General features: G+C 33.6%; 1 pseudogene; it reads right to left on the reverse strand.

Annotated features, from left to right (window-relative positions):
• Positions 1-801: 801 nt before the first annotated feature.
• On the reverse strand, positions 802-17575 carry LOC149576391 (uncharacterized; annotated as a pseudogene).
• Between the last annotated feature and the right edge of the window lie 7881 nt (positions 17576-25456).

Here is a 25456-nt window from a genome sequence, read left to right on the forward strand (position 1 = left end):
AGGATTCATTGAATCTAACCCACATCTTGTTCCTTCTAGAAATATCTTGAAGAATCCTCTTGAATTAACTAAAAAATAATTTATCTAAAATGTTGTGCCTCTAGCTCATCATCCTTATCCTTCAACTGGTTCACAAAATTCAAGGTAACAAATTTGTTAGCTCAAATATGGTGAATCTTTGACTTTTCCAATAATGCAGCAGCTCAACACTATTCAAATTTTGGTGCTCAACACATACTGTGTTACTCGACGTCAACTACATTTTACTGATGCTTGGCACTTACTATGGATTCACTCAGCATCCACTAAGTTTTTCTGATGCTCGACACCTGTTACTTTGCTTGGCACCTGAACACACTCAGCTCCTTCTGTATCACTTGGTATGCACTAGATTTTGTTTTTGCTCAACACTAACTAAAAATCTACTTGGCACTCACTAATAAACTTAGTTAAGCTTTGCAGTCAACCTTGTTACAACTTATCCTTCCAATGTTTCTAAGTGTGGCCAACATCTATATCTTCAAGTATACTATCAATACATTATTTTATCATTGTCTTAACTGATCCTTGTGCTTCATTACAAAACCATAACTCAACCTTTCCCTTAGGTGCTTTTTTTATATCTTGTTGATTAAATCCTCTTCATCAATTAACTAAGTGATAGTACTTGGATCTTATAAGAAATTGTCATTCCAGTAGATAGCAAGTTTGACATCAATGACAAAACAATGATTGAAAACAATCTTTATCAATAATCTTCCTTTTTGCAACAATCTTCTTCATTCTTCAACAATGATCTTTTCAATCAGATTTCCAACAGTATGGACTATACTTGACATTTGTAGCAACACTAGCATAGTTAAAAATAATGTAAGAAAATGGTGAGATTCTCAAGAGAGCAATAGATCGAAACTAATGGAACCAGTTTTCTTCTCCTACTAGCCTAATCAATGTAGATTTCTGAGGCCACCTTTCAAGCCATTTTTGTGTTAGAAAAGAGATATTGACCATTATAAGATATCTTACAAATTCAATCAACTGAATTTTATCAACATGGAACCACAAGATGATGGGCAAAAAATTACATGTATTTGGTTGTGAAAGGTAGACCCAATGAAGTAAGGCAAGGACATGCCAATACTGGTTCCTACCATTATTATTAGGAATTCAATGTTGTATCCAAATGTCATTCTAGCTAACCACATTGAAGGTGTAGAAAGTAGCAGACAAATAGGAAACAAACCCATTGACCCAATAAGCACAAATACAAGTGCTTTCACACTAAAAGTTGTTGCTTCCCAATCCAAGATTGGTATAATCACCTACCACAAGGAACAACATAAGTCTTTTATGAGAAGAATTTTTCTTTTTTAGAGCAAAGAAAGGCAACATCCATGTAATTTGTCTTCCAATACTAATGCAAGGAAAAAAAATTCCAATCTGGCTAGTCACAAACAAATGATAATAAACTCTAGCAAAGATGTGGAGCATTCTAAACTATAGATATCTTGCTCCTCCATCTACTTCTCCAACACTTTCAAATATCTATAGACCACCTAGAAAATGATAGTGACTCACAATCATTTTTAGCCAAATAAGCATAAACAACTACAAGCATACATGAATGTGCATTCACATTAACACACACAGAGAAATTTCAATGCTTCCCTCCCTCTAGCTTATTCTCATATTATTTTCCATATAAAACTAAATTATGTCAAGAAAAATCATCAATTTCAGTGGATAAGTCAAAAAACTATCATAACACGTACTAAAAAAAAATGCCATATCAATTAAGCTGGATGGTATACCAAATTTATCAATGATGAAAAGAAAATGAAAAGTTAATTTTATAGATCTCCAAAGAAAAGCACAAGGAGTTAAAACATTTCAAAACTTGGTCAACTAGAATTGGCATTCTCTAGATGATGAAAGCAGCTACAAGTGCCAACAAAGAAAAGCATAATAAAACCACCTTAATCCACCAACATATGCAATACTTGTCTGCTTTTTTCAGAACTTGCAACCTCCCAAATTCCTGGGGCTCTGGTTCATCTAAAAAACCTAATCTAACATAATCAATTTTTTCCTGACATGTCACCTGCCTAACATTCTGAATGACTTCCCTCATTGATTCAATGAAAGAAATGGACAACTTCTTATTCTTGCCTTTATTATGAACAAGCCAATCTAGTTACGTGTATCTATACACATAGATCACAAAAGGAAAGATTAATGAGAATGATTTATATGACCATTATTATATGTAAAAAAACTCATTTTAACTTATTTCAATAGATTAAAACATTATAAAAATAGCACATCGTGATCCTACAAGAGAATTTATAATAATTACAGTTAAAGTGAATGCTTGCTAATGTATAGATTGCTTTTTCTAGTTACCATTGTATATCACTAGTCTAACACCCTCCAAGAAGTTCATGTGTGAAATGATGGGGTCTTGATCTGGATATTTTGACCGAAAAAACCAAAATATTCAAGTTAATACAATTCAAAGATCTTTGCCACCTTATCATAGCTTACAATTAACAACTTGCTAAAAGAAAAGTCAAGCCAGATGGAATGTTCATATCAAGAAGAACCATAGAAGTCTAAAAGACGTTGTGAATTTTTTAATCAAGTAATGTTTCTTACTTGTAAGAAAATCTCATAAACACAAAAGTCAATAATCTGAAAAGTTCTCCACAATTGCACATTAAATAAATAGCAATAGGTATGCAAAATAATAAAAAGGAAACTCGACACCAACTTGTATCGAGAATAATTGGTAACAAGTTTAACAACTCCTTTTAGTTGTTGAAACTTGGCATACATTATTGTCTGCTTTATAGATCTTATCTCAATGTGTTTTAATAATCCAAAAAGCCATCTTCTATTTAAACTAAGCTGAAATTTCAAATAATAGTAAATATCATGTGGCTCTCTTAGAAATGATACTACTGAGAGGCCTTAGAGAACACAAAAAGTGTTTCTGCACCATGATAATAACTTCAAGATTGGATACACAAAACACAACATAGCTATTTGTCTAAAAAAATACATTTCAAATGCCTTAGGAAATTTTAAAGGTGTCTTTGCAACATGAAATTTGAAAATAATTTACTTAGGTTGGATACCTTAGATAAAATCTCTACAAATTCCTTCATATGATTTTAAATTGGCTTTGGTGCCATCATGTGAAGTTAGGAATTTAACCTGAATCTGTCTTCAATAAACATGAAAGATATAAATCTTGGTACATAGCAATTCCTCAACTAAGTTGTATAAATAGAAATTGAAATCTTGTGAGCTGTGATTAATCTCAAGAACATCAAACCTAGAGTCGCTCTTGTGGATGCACATTCATCATCAAATAAGTGTATCAAAGACTTATAAATTAGATAGTGATCTTAAGATATCCATTACACTAATGAGAGTCTAATGCTCTCTAAGACCGAGAAAACTTATCTTTTCTAGTTATCTTTGAAACTAAAACAACACCAAATTCAAAAAAAGAAAAAAAGTAGTGCTTGATAAACAAGGTGATTATTGAGCTTATAGTAATCTTTTATTCCTTTCAAAAGATTGAACAAAACATCTCTCACTTCTACTATCAACCATTTCTACAAGATTCTTGCATGAGAAAATCTGAAAGAGTCAAAACAAGCAGATAAGAAACTACTTAACTAGTAAAACACACAACTTTGAAGTTGATGAATTCTGAAAAAAATCAAAACTCCATTATTAGCAATTTAGAGAAAAGCAATTACCAGTCTCTTCTTAGTACAACAACTTGCACCTGAGCAACAACCCTTTTGCATCTATCATTTTTGTTGTATTAAAAAATGAGCACAATTTGAGAACAATTAAACATTTCCATGACAAAACCCAAGGTCAAGTTTGTTGTTTTTTTGCATTTAATGCACACTAAATACTTTAGTTCAACTTACCTAATAGAGAAAAATCCATCAAAACTACACAAAAGAAATGACAAACTTGGGATCTCAACAAAAAGGAAAGAAGGTTCAAACACTGAATTTTTTAGGAGTTGCAAACACATTGCCCAATTTCCTTGCCAATTCATTTCCCAAAAAAAAAATGTTGTGAAAAACTAAACCATCAACTATGTGAGTGATGCAGATGCAACCAAAGTTTTTGGGGTCAAAGCCAACAATTAATATAAGGTTTCAAATATCCACGAGGTCCACGAGGAATAACACACACACACACACACACACACACACACACACACACACACACACACACACACACACACACACACACACACACACACACACACAACTATAATTTCAATGCCATAATGGAATAGAATGAATCTAACAAGGTTGTGACTGCAATGGACCCTAGTTTGAATAATTATATGTGACTATCTTTGACTTAGCAATTATGGAATATGCACGTACCTTGCGAATTGTCTTTGATAGGTATAGCAATGCATCTATTTGCTGCAAAAAAAAAGGTATCCTAATAGAACCAAAACATTTACAACACCTTAGAGTCACAAGGAAAAACAAATGCCAATATGAGAATCAATAACAATGATCAATGCATTTAGCATTGAGATTAAATATATTTAAAATCAACAAAATGAATTTCAACTTACTTGAATAAATTTTTGAACTGCCTCATGCTAGTTGTTTGCTACACTCTCCTCAATCAAGTCAAATTTTTTCTATAGAATAATAATATGCTAAAGATGCATTATTTCTATAGCAACAAGGTGCTATGAATTTTCGGGCTAAGGACAACTCTCATTACTTGCAATCAAAAGAAATGCACCATCCATAATAGCAGCACCATTTAGCATGGTAGCCATAAGAATATCACGATCCTACTATAATGTAATTCAAAAGATGTAAATCAATTCATTATTGAAAAACCATCATTTATTATCTAAGTTGAAAAACTATAATCAACTAAAAATAATGACATATCGTAAAAGCTTCATGCGCGCATTTTCAAATCTAGGGACATCATACAAAGGACTAACTTCCTTTCCACTACCATATGCCTTGCAATGTGAATTGAATGACATTAGTTACTTACCATGCTCCAAAACAAAGAGAAAAGCATCATTCCACTTTTGTAAACCTTTTAATCATCCATTATAAATAAGAAATAGTACTTATCCAAACCATCCTTGTTCGCAATGTCCTCTATACATATGCATGAGAGCCTAAAGATTTAGCAAATTTTAGATAGAACCCAAGAAAGAAACAATAACTTATTGGAACAAAAAGATGTGTCAATTTTAGCATACAGTTGACTTACATCAAACAAGCTTCACCCTTAGAGCCAATTGAAGATGAAGATGATAATTTTTATTTCATACAAAATTAAGAAAACTTGTATACTCACAATGTTGCATTACATAGAAATTAAAGTTGTATACTACATGGAAAAAAGCTTCACTATAGCAGAGGGAGCAACATATTACTACATGGAAAAAAGCTTCAATATAGCAGAGGGAGCAACATATTTACATAAAAAGTTTAGAATGAAGAGTATAGATACAAAGATAATGCACCAGAGAAATGACACAAGAAATTCAGTCTCATGTAGCATAATGGGAGAAAATGGGAGATTTTGAACAGATTTCAAACATCCGTTCAAAGATGACAAATTTTGTTACATTTTTTTATGTACATCTACCTTATGAGACTTATATGCAAGATGTCAAACAAAGGAGCAAGCACGATGGGGAAGGAAAAAATTAGTTCAAAGGAAATGTATTGCATGGGACGAGGGAAAAATTAGAGAAAGAGCATATTAGAGTAGAAAGTAATTAAAATGGAATTAAAAAAAAATCTAAAATAATTGAAAAATAGTTATTTAGAAATAAATTTTCAGGCATTTGGTTAACAAATTTTTGACCAAAATTTGTAAAATTGGAAAGCAAAGCTCCCACATAAGCTATATATAGGCGTATCTAACTAACAACCAATTTTTTCTATAGAGCGACGAGATTGAAGATCAATGCAGGGAACATTTTCTTTGTTTCAACCCAGCAATGCCTTGTTCTCATATCAATGAACTCTCCATGATCCCAAAAACACATACAATGAATCTCTGCTCAGAAAGATTTTATCAAATGTTGGTTTAAAGAATAATTTTGACAGCTGAGTGTCAATACACTTAACCATTTTCACTATACATGCCGAGCAAAGAGTAGGTGCCGAGTAACATGAGGTGCCGAGTAATAACAAGTGCCGAGTAACATGAGGTGTCGAGTAATAACAAGTGCCGAGTAATATAAGGTGCTGAGTAATAACAAGTGCCGAGTAACATAAGGTGTCAAGTAATGACAAGTGTCGAGCAACATAAGGTGTCAAGTGTTAATAAGTGCCGAGTAGCATAAAGTGTCGAGTGATACAGTTTTGTTAAGGTGCCGAGCTATCCAGGAAACAACATGTGCTGAGTATCAGTAATGCTTCAGGAGCTGAGTAACTCAGGATATCAGCATAAGAGTTTGTGATTGCGCAAACTATGATGTAAACCATTTTTGTCGCTAACATAAGATAAATATCAAAAGATATAGAGATAAGAACGAATCTTTTACATTTTCTATGCAATCTGCATGCAGCCAATTGGAAAATTGGAAAGGCATGCAATCAATCAGCAAAAGGCAAGTATTGAGCTAGAAATTAAGAATCAATGTGGATCATAGATTCATATCAAACCTAAGTCTTCGAAGTCTTTTTAAGGAAGATGAAAGTTTCATTGAAAGAGAGATGAGAGAAGGAGAATAGTGTTAAGGGAAAAACATAATGGAATTCAGTGAAAGAAGACATAGAGAGTAAGAGTAGCAATTCAATATTCAGTTGATCAGAACAAAGCAAAGGAGATGAACAGATATCAAATCTCAGAGGATCAAAATCAGAGAAAGAGCCAAAACAAGTACCTGCATTTAGAAGACAAGGATTGCAAACAATCAGGTTTATAATACCTAATACTTTCTTACCATTGTATTAGAAAGGAAATTCTATGTAAATAGGCTGTCTTAACAGCTATCTGTAGATCCTTATCAAAAGGTGAATAAATCCTTTAACAGGGTGAGACTTCATGTTGAGTGTTTGAAATCCTTTAACCAGGTCACTATTGACACAGTGTAAAGCCTTTAACAGGGCAGGCCTTTAACAAGGCAGACCATTAGAAGTGGTTGAACAATATTGCTGCAGTAATTTTTGTGGGTATCATCCCCACCCCAGTTTTACCTTCTTATTCTTGGAGGGTTTCTGGGTTACCAAATCCCAGTGTTATGTGTTGTGTATGCATGTTTTAGTTTCATATTTTCTTGATGTATTTATATGCATGCAATTTAATTTTAGTTAAAAGGTTTTATTGGTTAAAGTACAATACTTCTGATTCACCCCCCCCTCTCATAAGTATTCTTTCCATATTTGAATATTCCAACATCAAATTATTCAATTTCATCAAAATACTAGCCCCCGTTTGGTAATACAGAGTGGCAGATAAAAGTGTTCATGTTTCAAGTCACCACTACATTATGAAGGAAATCATTCTAAACTTTAAAGAACCAATGAAAATCGACCCTGTAAGCTCTTTTTTATGTTTCATTTGATTGAGTTGACAAAAAGGAGAAATGGGCCACTTCAATACTGCACAAGAAAAACTGATAACCAACATTTTATTAACTGAAAAATGTATGAAAAATAAAAAACATTGAAATTTCTTCATGTTTACATAATATCGTCCTTTTAAAGAAAATGTTTATCTTTGTACTAAGAGTTGACTCCCAAAATTTTTATAATATGTGGGTATAAAAGGATTAGACAGAACTTAAAAAATGTTCAATCATCGAGTAAACTGATAATATGTGGATATAACATGATTGATCAGTTTAGACTACTTCTAAAGGAAAATCAAATGCTGAGTTAATCATTCACCCAACTGAAATCAACTACAATGTGTACATACTTTCTTAAATGATTAACAAGGTAATTTCTAAGTCAAATCTATATATGGATTCCATGGAAGTTTTTCTTTTGGTAATTTCTAAGTCAGCTCAAATCTTGTGTTGACTCTACTAAGATATTCCAATCATAAGAACCATTTCTTTCTATTTGAAAGTCCATCTCCTTCATAGAATTAGTAGAACAATCTTCAATATTATTCTCAATGTAAGATGTTTCTTTTTCTCTAATCTATAAAGAAATTGATGAATTATTGGATGTATGATTGTTCTGATCAATGCCCATTTGAATTTGTTTCTTCTTCACACAAGAATTCCAAATCATTTTTCCAATCGTACTGTTTGTTTTGCTAGGAAGTAGCTTGGATTTCATGGACCACCTATTTAGTTAATATATAAAATGTATTATATTTCACATGAACTTGAATACATGTATGGAATTGAGATTTCAAAAACACTTAAAAAACCTACCTATTTTTAACTGTTGAGGGTGCTTTAAAGATCATGTGGTTTTGCTAAGGAAGGGAGGAGGCACCTCATTTCAGAAATGGTTTTAGGTAGTTCCTACATTTTTCTTCACATTTCTAAAGCTCTGAATAAGAAGCAAACTCTTAAGTTCACACAAGGTTTTCAAAATTTTTTTTTTATGTCTGTTAACTAATCAAGGTCAATAAGACTAGAATAGAACAGTTGAGAGAAACCTCTCCAATTATAAAAGGAAAAAACATTGGTAGTATGAAATTCTATAATATTATTATGCTAATATTTCTAGATTCTAATTTTGTAATATTTATAGATATCAATATTTTGTTAGCTTTTTTCCAATTTGATTTTATTCTTATAATACAGTAGGAAACTTCATCTGAGGTATTGATTATTGAGATAATAAATGTTTTATAATGTCTCTCACAAAACTGATTAACATAAAACTTTAGAATTTTATTATAAATTTGTCAAGAAGAATTATGTTTAGGATCAATTATTTTCTTTAGCTCAATCTCAATTAGATGATACATTATAAAATTTGATTCTTTACTCAAAATCAAACTCATGTGATAACAGATTATGAAGTATGAGTTGATATTTTGCAAATTTAAGAGTCTTAACATTATAAGAACTAAAAATTAAGTAAAATTTTTGAGACCATTGTGTTTTCTAACTCAATATCATTCTGATGATAGATTATGGAATTTGAACCTCTTCTCTGATAAATGTTAATAAATGTTAAATCCAAGAATCTTAACATACAAAGAGCTAGAAACTAAGTGAAATATTTACCACATAAGTGAAATAGCATAACAGAAGAAATATGAAAACCATAACTATTAATAACCTTATATAGAGACCATACAAAATGGGTGAAATTTATGTCTAACAAAAGATAGTTTTACTTACAAACCAAGTTAAGATGAGGGATTTCTCTCCAACATACATAGCGACAGCACCAAAGATCCTTCCTATGGTAGAAACTTGACCTAAAACCCATTACAAGGTCCTAAGCACAACTATTCTAATGCTTTCAGAGAAACTATGCTTTAACAACCCATTCAAACTTATTTAAAGTGAAACAAATGATATTCTTACTTATATAGCCAGAAGAAGATATGAAGTGGGCATCAAAGCATTGTTGGACCAAAGATAAAAACTTGTGTTAAAAAAGCTGGATGTTTATGGTGGGGTCTTTCTCCTCACATTTAACATGAGTCATAGTAGACATGCATGCAAAATTAATAATATCAGATTTCCACAATCCATTTGTAATGCAAGTTTGTTTTGGATTTGAAAGAAAACTTCAAAGATAAGCAGTTTACAAAACTAAGAAAACTTGTATATGTTAGAGTAAATAATTAATTTACTAATTATTTATTCTATTTACTTAAGCTTCCTTAGGTAAATGCATTTTATTAATTAGTTGTAGCTTAGGTGTTCGTTATAAGTTGTTGAAAATACGAGAGTTTGTTCTCTCCTAAGTCATACTTATCCTCTCACATTGTTCAAGGACTTTCCACCTAATGTGGATGTATGCTTAGTTGTCACACTTATCTCCTAGCATCTTCTAGCTTGTTCTAGAAGATTCTTGGAGCTCTTTCTATTCGGGCTCCCTCTTTGTATTTTCATATCAAGGCATATTGTAAATACATATTCATCTTGTGTTTGCATATTTTCTCTCTCATGTCCATTTAGGGTTTTTCCCTTGCTCCATGCTCTTCCTTCCTTGGCTTCTCTTTGATAGGTTTTCGCATGCAGGTGATCTTGGGCATCTTCAGAGTTGGATTTCATCAACTCCAACTGTATACTCTGATTGCATTACATAGTATTGCTGATGGGAATACTAGAGAATTAATTCATGCCATTTCAATGATTCTCAGGGAAAGAAAATCAAAATAGTACCTAAGGGGCATATTCTAATAGAGATCACTTTGGATGATTTTTAGAATAATATGTTGAATTTTTAATTTTCTAAAATCACAAAATAGTAATTACATGTATACATAATCTATATAAGTTTCATTGACATTACTATAGGATTTGATTATGAAGACAAACCTGTAGATTAGAAGCCAAAAAGCCAAAATAGTTATGATTTGACAGTTTTGTGATTTGAGAGACAAAGAAGCCAAATATTCAGAAAATGACAAGAAAAAATGGAAAAATCTCTACAATTTTAAGACTAGAAGATCTTCACAAATGGGGAGAAATTTTTTTGTCATTTAGGGTGTGGTAAATGTAGGGAAAAATTAGACTCGTACCATGCTAGGATTCAAATTAAAAAAATTGAAATAAAATGTGAAGGGGCTTACCTCAAAAGTCTTCAGAGATTGTATGCATTAGGGAAAAAGGTAGAGCTCATGGGTGTCAAAGGAATTTTTTTGACATGTATCACTTCAAAAAGAATAGATGGCACTTGTTTGTAGATCTCATTCACCACCATGAGTGCAACTATAGATGTAGGAAAACCCATGTCGTTTGAACTCCTTCACAGAGTTAGGGATTGCGCCTCTAATTCAAAATGTATTATAGTGAGATTACACATCTGTAAAACAAAAATAATAAACCTTCAATTTAAAACTTCTAATAAACACATGAACCCACGTATTGACTTTGCATGTATGGATGAAAACTCACAATTTTTTTTATAACAAGTTGTTTAGATCATGCATGTAAAGTTGTTCAGATTGGATAAGTCTGCACTTACCTAGACAGTAGAAAATACATCTGCAGCAACAATCTCCATTCTCTCAATGCCCACTATGATCAAAACCAATAAAACACAAATGAACCCGCACGCATGGAAATGTTTTTTTTTTTTACACCTAAGCCCCGTGTTGGTCAACATTTTGACCAGCCCAAGCCTTAGATGTAAAAAGAAGAAATTTTTTCCTTATACATTTCGACCAACCTAAATTTTTTTAGTTGATGGTCCAAAATTTTGGTAGAAAAATGAGGTCAAATGTAGTAGTGCATTGGAAATCCTTCTTTTGCTTCCAGCAATGAGTGTAGTATTTAGCTAGTTGTAATTCATCTTTTGCATGCTTCGTCTTGGCATTCATTGTGTCAAAATGTGTAGCAACATAATTTATAATATCCTACTTGAAATCTGACAATAGGTTAGATATCTCAAGCTTTGAAAAACCTTGACCGATTCCTTTAGTGACTGTGGAACAAGGTCCATGGCCTTTCTTCATAGTTGACCTTGAATAGTTTTGACAAATCTTCTTGAGGTCATCCCAAGAAGCTTGATATACATCACCACTAGCCATCAGGTCCAATGCTTCTAAACAGTTATCATTCACACCTCTCAGAAAGACTAGCTTTTGTGAATCCTCAGACAACACATGCTGAGGGTTCTTCTGTAGTGTATACAAGAAATGTGAAACATAGTCTTCCAATGTTTCTTCCTCCTTTTGTGATATCCTAAAGACATCATCTCCTCTTTAACCAAATGCTTTGCAATACTCCTTATATTTATCCAAAAATAGAGTTTGCATTTCATCCCAAGTTCCTACTACATTAGCTCCTAAGCCCATGAACCATCGTAAAGATGACTCTTTTAATTTTTCTAGAAATAATTTGAACTTATGGTCATTGGTTTTGTAGTCAAAACTATGACAAAGTATGTCAAAATCAAACAAGAATGTATCAGGGTCTTTAGTTTGAAGGCCATAGAACTTTGGGAGAGCAGTTGAAGGTATGTTTTTGAGATTAGCATTGGTTACAAGACTTGGAAGAGGGAATGGAAAAGTAGATTGTGTCATTACTTGAGGTACTATATTTTGAGGTTGCTTCTGAAAAGGAACATTTGGTATTGGTTTATTAACAATTGGTGGATTTAGAGGAGTGTTATCAAGGAAACAGGCCCAAATTTTAGCAAAAGTTTGAAGACCACTTATATTTATAGGTTCTTCTCTTAAGGATGATTATGTAGGGAAAATGAGGCTTGTATCTTCAAAAGGCTACTCAACTTCTTCTTCTTCAATTTCTTCATTCAAATTAATAGACTCCTGTGGAAGAAATATTTCATATTCATCGCATTGTCTTCCTCTTCGATGCATGCACTTGAATTCTTCAAACTGGTGAAGAAAGTTTGAGGACTACAAAATTCTAAAAAAAATTTAACTAAGAACTATGCCTCAAAAATTATCCTAGCTTGACACCATCCCCGACAGCAGTGCCAAAAATGGTCCACCTCACAATAGGTGTATAATAATCATTCTCAAGGCCATGCTTAGGAATAATGTATTCAATCTAAGGGTTATTTTTCCCCACCATGAGGTGCATTTAATCTGGTCAACCCAAAGATGTATACTTGAAATGGTTGGCACAATATGTGCACTAGGTCTCTTAATGAGTCATTATGCTTATGTTGCAAGAAAGTAAAATGCAAGGAAAGAGCCTACACTAGTGCTATAGGAAACTAACACACTTAACTCTTTACTGAAAAAAATACTAGAAATGTACTAAAATTTTAACATCTATTCCAACTCAGTTCATCTACTATAATTGTTCTTACAGATGTTGTATGAACATTCACAAAGTATGATGCTATAGGAAGGAACTTACAACTTCTACTTTGCAAAACTAAGGATGCTAGAGAAAAAAAATCTACACTATTCTAATCTAATCCACCTCCCAAGTGGCTCCCCTTGGTTGGTTTCTACTAATCTACTAGCACATAATATAAACCAAAAACTATTCCATTACGTTTTAAAAATTCAATACATGGAACAATACATAGAACTATAAAAACAACTCACTACAAAAGTCAACAATTTCTTAACATAAAATTTATCCTTCTAACTAATCTGACACACTTGGTTTGATCCCTATAAATAGAAGATCAACATTTATTCCAAAATAGAAAAGAAAAAAACCTAGCTATAAATTTGTAGGAGAGGAAGCAGGAAAGATAACAACTCAAGGTAGGAATAATAAAGTCTAGATAACTGCTTTGACATAGCAATAAACATAGAGAATATAGCAAGTCTTCATAGCTCCTTCATACTCACAGTCATGTCCTTTGGTATCATTATGACTTTTCCACTGTGGCTAAACCTCAATGTCTTTCTCCTTGAATGCTATTGACTGTCTTCAACATTCATCTCAAATTCTTCCAATCATCTTCAACTTCATTACTAATAGGTTAGTTATAATGTAGAGATATTTGCAAATAATCACTATCAAATTAAATTCAAATATTTGGACACACATTCTGATGATTATATGAAATACTACATTATATATATGATATTGGAAAAAGATGACATACTATCTACTCATAGGTTAATCATTGCTTTAGGTAACCATAAGTTCACAAATGTCTTTGATGAAAATAAAATAGAGTGTTAACAAAGTGTTTAAAACTATCATAAAATAGAGGCAATAACTAGCCTCATCAAGGTCCACCTTGTGAAAGGATTTACAACATACAATGAAGTATGCACTCAATTAGGATATTTAAAAGGGACTATTAAGTCCACCTTTTTAAAGTATTTGATTGATGCACTTGTTAGGATGAATCAATGGTTGATCTTTGATCTACAACTCAATTTGCTAAATGAGATTCCTTTGAAATACAATGATCACCTTGTTATGATAGATAAGACTCTACTTTTCCTTATACTACTTGTAGCCTTCTTCTAATTCACACTCATACTTCTTCTTGCTTGTTATATTTTGATATCTTGGATATGATAAGATGTATTTCATAGATACCAATCCAATAAATTACCTTCTAGAGTTGGTTACAATACCAAATTCAATAATCTTCCCTAAATCAGCTCATTGTTGGAACTCAGGTTCCAACGACACTTGGGTGATCTTCTAACACTCAGAAACACTATCAATTCAAAAAACTTTGGGATTCATTAGGAACTAGTAATTGGTCCAAATTGATCACTCTAGAGTAGTTCAAACTTAGTTTAGCACTTGGTGACTCAGTGAATAATGAAGAACTTGGTAGACACTAAAAGCCTCAATTGAAACTATAGCTTGGCCAACACTACCTTCATTATGCTTCATTAACACTGCCAGTTTGGTAGACACTAATAATCTCAGTTAACCCTACAAAGCTTGGTTAACACTACTTTCTCCATGGTTTGCACTGATGAGCTCGATAGACTTTGTGAAGGTCGGTAGATTCTATGAAGCTCGACAGACTCTACAAAGCTCAACAAACACTACTAGCTATATGAGAAGCTCATTAGCAACTGTAAAGCTCAGTAGAAATGCAACCAATAAAATTGATTAACTGTTTAGTCACTAATTGATAAATTATTTGACCACTAGGTCAAAAATTTCCCCCTTTGGCATTAGTGACAAAAACACTTATGATAACAAAATTTTGAATACTAAAAAATATAAGTCAAAACTCCCCCTATCAACATGTTTGGGTTTGTAACTTAGTTTTGACTATTGTCTTCTGCTTAGTAAACTCTGACTCTATTTTTTTCATTTTTCAAAAAAAAATTGTATACACATTTTCTTCTTTGTATATACATCTTTCTTTCTATACATCTATTTCCTCCTTGTGTGTGTGTGTGTGTGTCTCTATATATATATCTTTTGTATAACATAACCTCTCCTTTTATATATATCTTTTGTATGATATAACAAGTACTTTCCCCCTTTTTTGACACAAATGCCAAAAATGCATAATGACAAGGTAATTCCAAAATGTGAAAGAAAATCACTATGTACCCTCAAAATTATGGACATGGATTTGTCCCAATTCTCTTGTAAAACTTTTGAAGTGTGCAATATTATCTACACTTCAACTGATAGTTCCATTATGTGATCAAAAATTAAGAAATTGTTGTCATGGATTAATGTTCTGGTATGCATAATATATTTTTGCATTAAATCCATGTTGGAAACTAACATACTCTGAATATCTACAAGTGTAGCCCTTATCCTAGATTCTTCCCTCAATAATTCTAATTGCAAATTTGTCAGATATTTGATCTTTATTGAATGTGTAGAGCTAGTGCTGGGGTCAATTGACAAGTGGTGTACACTTACCTTCAAATCAGTATCTATCTATGACAAGTTATCCTTTATCTCCTTGGTGAAGTTAGATGCATCACTCAACTCAAAAAATAGAGAAACACCATTATTTACAAAATTCTCAAATTTAGGAAGAATAGTGGACAATTCCACTTGATCAATAGCAATTTTCTGAGCCACCTTCTCCAAAAATTTGTCTTCAAATTTCTTCTCTTCTCTCTATAGTAGTTTGTCATGTCCACTTAATTCCTCATTAAACTTGTGAACAATTTTAAAAAGTTGATCCAAAATTGATTTCTTTTCATCAACCTCTATACTCAATGCATCAACAAATATTCCCTTAATGTCTTCAAGCACTTGATTTTTCTTTTTCTTTTCTTCTTTGAGCTTTTTTTGTCTTTCCCTTTTCTTCCATAGCTCACCAAGGGTATCCATTTGATCAGGAGTTAGATTAGACAAATCCCAATTTGGTATGACAAGGTCTTCCTCTAGATCAACACATTAGAGGCTTCTACCTCTTTACCCATTTCTTTATGTACAAAAGAAGGAATAATTTCCTTTCCTTTTCTCAAGCCTTAAGTGCTCAATTAAGGCTCAAACTCAATTGTCATTGCACTTGCAATTGTAAAAACAATAGTAGAAATAGTGCAAATTACAGGACAAACAACACTAATAGTAGAACATTTGAAATAGCCTATGGTTGAAACAACTGGAGCTTGTTGCTCAGTAGATGAAGTGATGGAAACAACACTCATCATTGCACTTGGTATAATTTCTCCAACAATCAATTTGATGTTTGGTAAGATAGTGTTCACCTCAACTGACTCAGTAGTAGTCTTCTCTGAGCTAGGTGCCACTAAGGTTTTGCTTGGAGAGAGTGGGAGAGAGGCCATTACCTCTGCTACTATCTTCTCAATATTTATGTCTTGAATACTTTGAATCTCAGCAAGATCTTCATTTGTTTCTTGATCCTCTTCATCATCTCCTTCTACACTATCTATCTCCTCATCTTCTTTCTCAACATCTTCTTTTTCCTCATCATCCTTATCATCTATTTGAACAAGCTCTTTAGTAGGTTTTTGTAATTCATAGATTTTCTTTCATGTAATTGTGTTTGACTTCAAAACTAATTCAATATCTTTTGGTAGAATCGGGAATGAATTGAACTTGTGGGTTAGCTTTTGTTCATCATTCTTCAATGATTCCTTCACTTCCTTGCTAGAAAAATTTGGTATAAGTTGTGTGAAGGTTTGTTCTCTAATGTCGCTAAAAAAATTTAATGCATTATCTCAATGATGTGTAACAACCTTCAATAGGATATCAAGAAATTTCTTTGGTAGTTCCTCAAGAGAGTATTTCCACTTAGCCATCTTAGCCACTAAGGCTTCTTCAACTTGTTTTTGCTCTTCCTTAGTTCTTGTTTCATACTTTAAAAACTTGAAATTAACATAACTCCACCATCTTGTAGTCTTTTCATTCTTTTTTCAAAGGTGAGGGTTGACCTTTTGAATGTCACTTGCCAATCTTCTTCTTCATCTTCATCATCATCATCATCATGCAAATTGAGCTTCTTCCTAGATTGTGTAGCTCTTCTTGTGAATACTACAGGGGAGGACTTTATAGCCCTTTTGATTATAACCTTCCCCTTTTTCTTAGTAGGCTCTTCATCTTTGGGTTCTTCTTCTTTTGTAGGTTCCTATTCTCCTTCCTCTTCTTCAACATAATCTTCCTTGCCTTTTTTTAGTAGAAGAGGGTAACTAGATTTCTTTCTCTCCTTCAGAATCTTCTCCACCTTTTTTCTTTCTCTCTTCATGGCTTAAGGAAGCTTGAGTTACAAAGACATCCTAGCCTTAGCTTCTTCATACCTATACCAAAGTATGGTGCCTTGGGGTCTACTAGATTATTGACATGAGCCTTAATTATGTCTCTTGTATCATTAATTTTCACCTCATATCCAAGAGGTTTTACCCATGCCACCCTTGGCCTTACTCCCTGCAGATGCACATTGTCACAATCCACAAGAAAATATATATCTTGCTCATAGTCATCCACTAGTTGTTTGGGAATTCTGAAGCTGCTCTGCATTCTCTCCTTGAGTGTCTCGAAGTATGCATCCATGATGCTTTCATAATGGTCTCTCATATAAGCTATAAACTCATTTATTTGATATACAGTAAGTACATCCTTCTTCCATGCCACAATGCCTTTGGAAGGGAAAACATTATGAACATAAAAGAATTGATAGGCTAAGAGTAATCCAAACTTACATGGATTTTTCTTTGATGATTGGATGCTCTCCATGTTTTTACTAAGTTGATTGAGATGCAATTTGGCAAGGTTGAAAGACAAGTTACTCTTGATCACTTTGTATGCTAGGTCAACAACTTTGCAAGGGACATAGTGTAATCTATTAGAGTGGGGTTGTCATTGCACCAAAATATTAATTTTTCAATGCCCAATACAACCACTCAACTTATAGTACATAAGAGGTAGTTAAGCCCTTATCATGAATCTAGAGGGGAGAAAGAATAAATTTTTAACAATCTCCCCCTTAGCATTACCTCAGGGTTTGAGGATTCTATGAATCATCTTCTTCATGATCTGAATGGGTTGATCAAGCCATAGGTGCATGTCATGGAATCAACTAAGAATAACCCTAAACCATTTTCCTTGAAAGTCCCTCGGCATGTGCAGGATATGGGTCAAACCCTTTGCTTCCAAATGTTTGTGCTCTAGTTTTAAAATTTCCTCCACACACAGCTCTTCATATGCTTAGTTTAACTCTAGGGTTCCTAATTCTTGGATTGAACAATGATAAAATGATTGAATATCATGAATTAGGAGTGATTTGAGATTAAGCTTCAACTGGGTCAAATTATTCTATAGCTGCGCTACTGGAAGATGCCATTACATTTGGTGATACTTCAAAGTAGAAATAAACTTTGAAAAATCTTCTCTGAATCGCTCGAGGGCTCAAAAATAATCTTCACTCTTTTCTCTAAAAATTCACGATGAAACAATAGCCTTTGATTTCTTCCTTTCAACCAAATTCTATCTTTAAGTTGCCATCAATGTGTCATACAATAGTTATCTCAGTCATAGGTTGTTCAACTCAGCTAAGTCTTCAACACTCAGAAGATACCTTCGATCAATAAAGTCTTCAACTCGATTGAGTCTCCAACTCGCCATCTACATCAAAAATTAGTTAGGTCTTGCAACTTGACCATGCTCAGTAAGGTCTTAAGACATAACTTCAACTATCATCTTAACTTGGTGATCCTAGTGCATCTGAAATGTTGATATGGATCTTCTTTCTTGCTAGTTGGGTTGATATGAGATATCTCCTTAGAATCATTGCTCCAATAATCTCCATTTCTAACTGGTTTGAAATTTTTGAGTTACCCAACTCATTGACTTGGGTTTCAATATTTTCAAGACTTTGATTTGAATTCTCTAGAGAATTATTTATCCATTGCTACCTCATTTGACTTTTGATTTTTTCAGCCTTTTCTTTCTTTTCATCTTCAACTTTACCTTAGTTCATATAGTTTTTAGCTAGATGTCCAATTTCTTTACATATAAAACATCTCTTTGTAGGGTCTCTATTCCTCGTGATATTTTATGCACTTTTCTCCAATGTGTACATACTCACCACAATAGTGACATCTACACCATGTGTTATAATCCCAACCAAAAATAACTTTCACAATTTGTTCTACTGGGTTCCATTTCTTGGACTTGCATTCTAAAGATTTTTTTCCTTGTTTGTTGCAATTAAAACACTTTCCTTCAAACGTAGGTTTGTCTTTTAGAATGAATCAGTGGTTGATCTCTGATCTACATTAAGTTAGTTTGTTGAATGAGATTCCTTTGAAATACAATGATCACCTTGCTATAATAGATAAGACTTGGTTTTCCTTATATTGCTTGTATCCTTCTTCTAATCCACACTCATGCTACTTCTTTCTTGTTATATTTCAATATCTTGGATATGATAAGATGTATTACATATATACCAATTTAATAAATTACTTTCTAGAGTTGGCTACAATACCAAATTCAATAATCTTCACTAAGTCGACTCACTACTAGAACTTGAGTTCTAAAGACCACTCGAGTGATATTCTAACACTTGACAAAACTATCAACTTGAAAAACTTTGGCATTGATTTGACACTCTAGTGCTTGGTCCACATTGATGACTCTAGAGTAGTTTGAACTTAGTTTAGCACTTGATAACTTAGTGAATACTAAAGAACTTAGTAGACACTAAAAGGCTCAGTTGACACTAGCTCGGTCAACACTACCTTCATTTTTCTTTGTTAACACTATGAGCTTAGTAGACACTGATAAGATTGGTTAACACTATAGAGATTTGTTAATAACACTTTCTCCATGGTTTTCACTAATGAGCTCGGTAGACTCTGCGAAGCTCAATAGACTCTATGAAGCTTGGCAGACTATGTGAACCTCGATAGACACTACTAGCTGTATGAGAAGCTCATTAGCAACTATAGAGCTTGGTAGCAATGTAACCAATCATACTGATTAAGTTTTTAGTCACTAACTAATGAATGATTTGACCATCAGGTCAACAAAGATTTATTATGAAGGAAAGATAGTCAAGAATATGGATAGTATGTAAATTATATGGAAAGTCAAAAGTAATAAATGAATAAAAATAAAGCCACTAAGGCATTGGAGAAAGATATTAGGACAAATTTCAAACTAGTAGTCAAATAATGGACCTCCTACAATATAGTATGAATGATAATGGTAGCAACTTAAAAATGTGGATCCAATTTAGTAACTGATAATTCAAAATACTTATTAGGAAAAATTTCAAAATGGTAGTCAAATAATGTTTATTATGAAATAGTATGAATGATAATGGTAACTACATTAAAATGTGGATCCAATGTGGAATACATTTATTGTGAAGCATTATGAATGATAATGCATTGGAGAAAGGTATCCTGACAAGATTTACTATGAAGGATAACAATGTGAATAGTTTCAATATGCAGGATAAGATTTATTGTGAAGGAAAGATAGTCAAGAATGTGAATTACAATAAGAACCACCACTAAACCACTCAATGGAACTAGGAAAATATTTACTATGAAGGATAGTTACAATGTAGGATTTAATATGAAGGATAATTACAATAGAGTTTTAATGTTTAGGATACTATTTATTGAATAGGACAAGATTTTATATGAAGGATAATTACAATGCAGTTTTAATGTGTAGGATAAGATTTATTTCAAAGAAAGATAGTCAAGAATTTGAATTACACTAAGAGCCACCCACCACCACCACTCAATGGTAGTAGGACAAGATCTACTATGAAAGATAGTTATGATGTATTTTCAATGTGTACAATAATTACAATGTAGTTTTAATGTGTAAGATAATATTTATTGTGAAGGAAAGATAGTCAACAATTTGAATTACAATAAGAGCCACCACTAGCACTCAATGGTAGTAGAAAAATATTTACTATGAAATATATTTGCAATGTAATTTCAATGTGTAGGATAAGTTTTATTGTGAAGGAAAGGTAGTCAAGAACTTGAATACAATATGAGAATCACATTGATATCCGAAAGACTAGTCAATGGTACTAGGACAAGATTTACTATGAAAGATAGTTACAATGTAGTTTAAATGTGTAGGATAAGATTTATTGTAAAGGAAAGAGGGTCAAGAATTTGAATTGCAATCAACACTATTATAAAGAGCTATTTGAATTACAATCAATGCTATTGTAATGAACTATTTGATTATAAAGAACTATGAATTATGATGGAAGATACAAAAGAATTTTAAATTGTGTGAGATTAAGGAGGAGAAAATTCACTATAAAAGATTGAAAATGATGATTAATATAATTAATGATAACATTCTTTAGGCAAGAGCCTACAACACAATGGTAAATTGTGAGCCTCTTATCTAAGAGGTCTTGGGTTTGAATCTACCCGTGCTTAATTAATAATAATACATAATAATTAATCTTGGCTTTTGCCTCTTACCAATCAAAATAATAATAATTAATGATAACATGAATTCCACTCAAGATTGCAATGTAGTTTCAATGTGTAAGATAAGATTTGTAAAGGAATGATGGCCATAAATTATGTGAGAAGTAGGAGGACATTTACTATAAAAGATTGTAGATGATAATTAATTATAACATGAATTCCACTCAAGATTACAATGTAGTTTCAATGTATAGGATTTAAGTTTAAGTGTAAATGAAAGATGGTCAAGAATTTGAATTACAAAAACACTATTGTAAAGAATTGTGAATTATGTTGGAAGGTGAAATACAATAAGATAGAATAAGAGTCATTACAATATTGGGACAACATTTACATACAATGAGAGTTGCAACAATTAAGGGATACTCAAGAATGTGAAATTCAAATACAATAAGAATCATGAAAATTAAGGTATACTTAAGAATATTAGATACAAATGAGAGTCACTATAATATTGGAATAACAAAATTTACATACAATACAAGCCATGGACAAGATTTACTTAAAAAATTAATGAATGATAATGCATTGTAACCTAAAGCATTTTCAAGAATCCTTTTAAATAATTTTACAACATTTTTATTTGAATAATTAAGAATGACGATAGAAATCAACATTTTTATTTAACATTTAAAATGATGATAGAAATTTCTCCAAATTATAAAAAATATAGAAATTGAAAATTATAGAATTAGTAAGAACCATGAAGTATACTGCAAAATGGAAAAATGGAATTTCCACTCAACAATATGGATAATTACAATGTGGAGAAGCATTGGCTGCCGGCTGGGCTAGGGTTTTTTCCCTAGCCTGTTCTTGGTGTTTGATCTTTACTATTTTTTTTTTGTTCTGTTTGGATTGCTAGCTACTGGACATAATTTGTGTTGATGTTTTTGGAAATCTTCTGCAGTCAATTTTGGATTGGGGTTTTATTGTTTGCATGGCAGGGCCTGGGATTTCTTCTCTGTTGGTGAGAACATATGGTTCTTCTCCAACTATGCATGCAATGCGATCTGAATCATTTTATTCAAGGGAGAGCTCTAAGCTGAAAAAATTTAATGGTTGTTTTCTGTGTAGCCATGATCGCCCTATTCTAGTTATTCCTCCAATGGCTGTAATGGAGGACATTGATTATTGGACCAAGCATGCTTTGATATGCAAATTTCTTGGAATCCAGATTTCCCTATCCGCTCTTGAGGCATGGATCCGCCGCTCATGGCAGTGGAAGGTGATATGGAGATTATGTTGGCGGGGAATAGTTATTTTTTTGTTGTATTCTCTTGCATGTCTGATCAGGATCATTTTTTTGAAGGAGGCCCTTATTTCTACAACCATGTGGGGTTATTTGTCAAACCTTGGCATTCAGGTTTTAATTCTGCTGAGGATCTCCCTTCAATAGTGCCAGTTTGGGTTCGCTTGCCTCATCTTCCCTTGGAATTTTGGCGTGAAGACATCCTTCAAAAAATTGCTGCTTTGTTGGGGAAGCTGGCTGCGATCGCACATCAATCCCTCGATAAAAAGGTTATTTCTTATGCTAGAATTTGTGTTGAAATTAATTTGAATAACCCATTACCAGATTCTTTGGAAATTTGTATGGGGGATTTTTCTTGGGTGCAGCAGTTAGATTATGAATCTCTCCCTTTCCGTTGTCAGATTTGTCATGAGTATGGTCATTTACTGCGTCAGTGCCTCGTAACTCAAGTTTCAAAAGAGTGGATGGTTCTACAGCTGGCAATACTACTGGTTTGGCAGATACTACAAGGAAAGGACAATCTCAAATGGCTAATACTACCAAAGGGATGAATCCGCAAGATGCTACAGGTAAGGGTAAGGCTCAAATGCAGGATAAGAATGGATTTACCCCTGTTCGCCCTCGTGCTAAGGGATGTGGTCAAAAGAGGCCTTTGAAAGAAAGATTATCTGATTCAGGTTTTAACCGCTTTGAGGTGCTAGATAGTATGGTTCTAGAGGAGGGTATTCCTCCTCCTATCTCTTCTGATCTAGTTTGCCCAGATGAGAGATCTGTTCCTAATGATGCTTGTGGGGCATCCCAAGTTGTAGTATATCAGAACTGTGAGGTCCCTGTAGCTCCTGTGACAGAGGCTCTAGTGACTCCTGCAGTGTTGGAGGATAATGATGTTGTTTTAGCTGACTTGGTTAAGGAGGTGCTACCATCAGGTAAGGGAAAGGGTTCTCCTCTCCCCTTGGGGTTGATGTCTCGACCCTTTAAGCGGGCTTCTTCTACTCCTCCTCTAAGGAGTGGGCGCAAAACAAACCAAGAGAAGATTAAACTCACAGGAGATATATTGATTGAGTTTGGTTCAGTGAAACCTTTGGATTCTCATTTTCCCAATTCTACCCAATGATGATTATTCTCTCATGGAATGTAAGGGGGTTGAATAGCATCCCTAGACAAAAGGCTATTCATAACTTGGTGGTTGATCATAGCCCTGATGTTTTTTGTATCCAAGAGACTAAACTCTCTGTGGAGTCTATGGTCTAACATGCCTCTAGTATTTGGTCTCGTGGCCAATGCCAGTGTGTTGGGGCAACAGGCAGTGCGGGTGGTTTAGCTATATTTTGGGATCCTCAAAATTTTTTTCCTCTTGGCGGGATGTCTTCTCGCTCAGCTCTCTCTATGGTAGCTTATGCTCTAGACTCAGGAGAGGTAATCATGGTTACTAATGTGTATGCACCTGTTGATCTTGTGGGAAAGGAGGAACTTTGGGAACATATTCAATATGTTAGAAATTGTCATCCTTATCATCCTTGGGTGTTAGCAGGGGACTTCAATTCAGTTTTAAGTCTGGAGGAGAAGCATGGTGGTTTGGCTAGATTGGGGCCTTCTTTTGCTCTTCTTTGGCAACATATATCTCTTTTGCATCTCTCTAATGTTAAGCCTTCTAATGGTCTCTATACCTGGAATAATCGCAGGACTGGTGTTGCTGCTATCTCAGAACGTCTAGATAAATTTCTTGTTTCTTGCTTCTGGGTTAGTGGCACCCTTACTATCTCTTCAAAAATCCTTGATTGGAGGGGTTCAGATCATTGGCCAATCAAATTTTCCGCTATAGGGGCTTATGTTCCAAAGCATCCTCCTTTTAAGTTCCAGTTGATGTGGCTTCAGAACTCCTCTCTTCATGATTGTGTTTTCTGTTGGTGGAAAGATGGTGCTCCTGCATATGGTACTGCAATGTTCTCATTTTCTAAAAGGCTTCAATATGTTAAAAGGCAGCTCAAGATATGGAATAGGGAATGCTTTGGGAACCTTCACTTTATGAAGAGGCTTGCTCAAGAAGATCTTGATGTCATCACAAGGGAGATTAGAGATCAAGGTTTCTCAGAGGATCTTGGCAAGGTTGAATCCCTGGCGTCTAGAGCTCTAGAAGAATGGGAGCTTCAAGAGGAAATTTTTTGGAAGCAAAAGGCTAGAGTTGATTGGCTCCAGGAAGGTGATCGTAACACTGCCTTTTTCCATAAAACAGTGCAATCTCACCGAAATCAGAGCACTATCTCTTCTTTGGTTAATTCTCAAGGTATCCAACTGAATTCCTTGCCAGCTTTGTTCCAAGAGGCTATTTGGTACTTCTCTACCCTCTTCTCTGAGGACTCTCCTCCTGCTGATAATGAAGAAAATCTTATTTTGTCATGTATTCCTTCCCTTATCACTCAGGAAATGAATGATTATCTCATGCATCCTATTTCTTTGGAAGAGTTGGAGGAGGTGGTCTTTGGCATGCCTAAGGGGAAGGCTCCTGGTCTTGATGGCTTTCCAGTTGAATTCTTTCAGGAATTTTGGGACATCATTAATCATGATTTGTTGGAGGTGGTTAAAGAATCCTATGCTAGCAAGTAGATGCTTCGAGCTTTGAACTCTACATTCTTGACTCTTATTCCTAAGAGAGAGGGTGCTAATCAATTGGAGTTTTTTAGACCAATTGCCTTATGTAATGTG

The sequence above is a fragment of the Cupressus sempervirens genome, chromosome 1 (assembly GCF_028749045.1).
Source record: "Cupressus sempervirens isolate cs-2001-9-10 chromosome 1, ASM2874904v1, whole genome shotgun sequence".
NCBI lineage: Eukaryota > Viridiplantae > Streptophyta > Pinopsida > Cupressales > Cupressaceae > Cupressus > Cupressus sempervirens.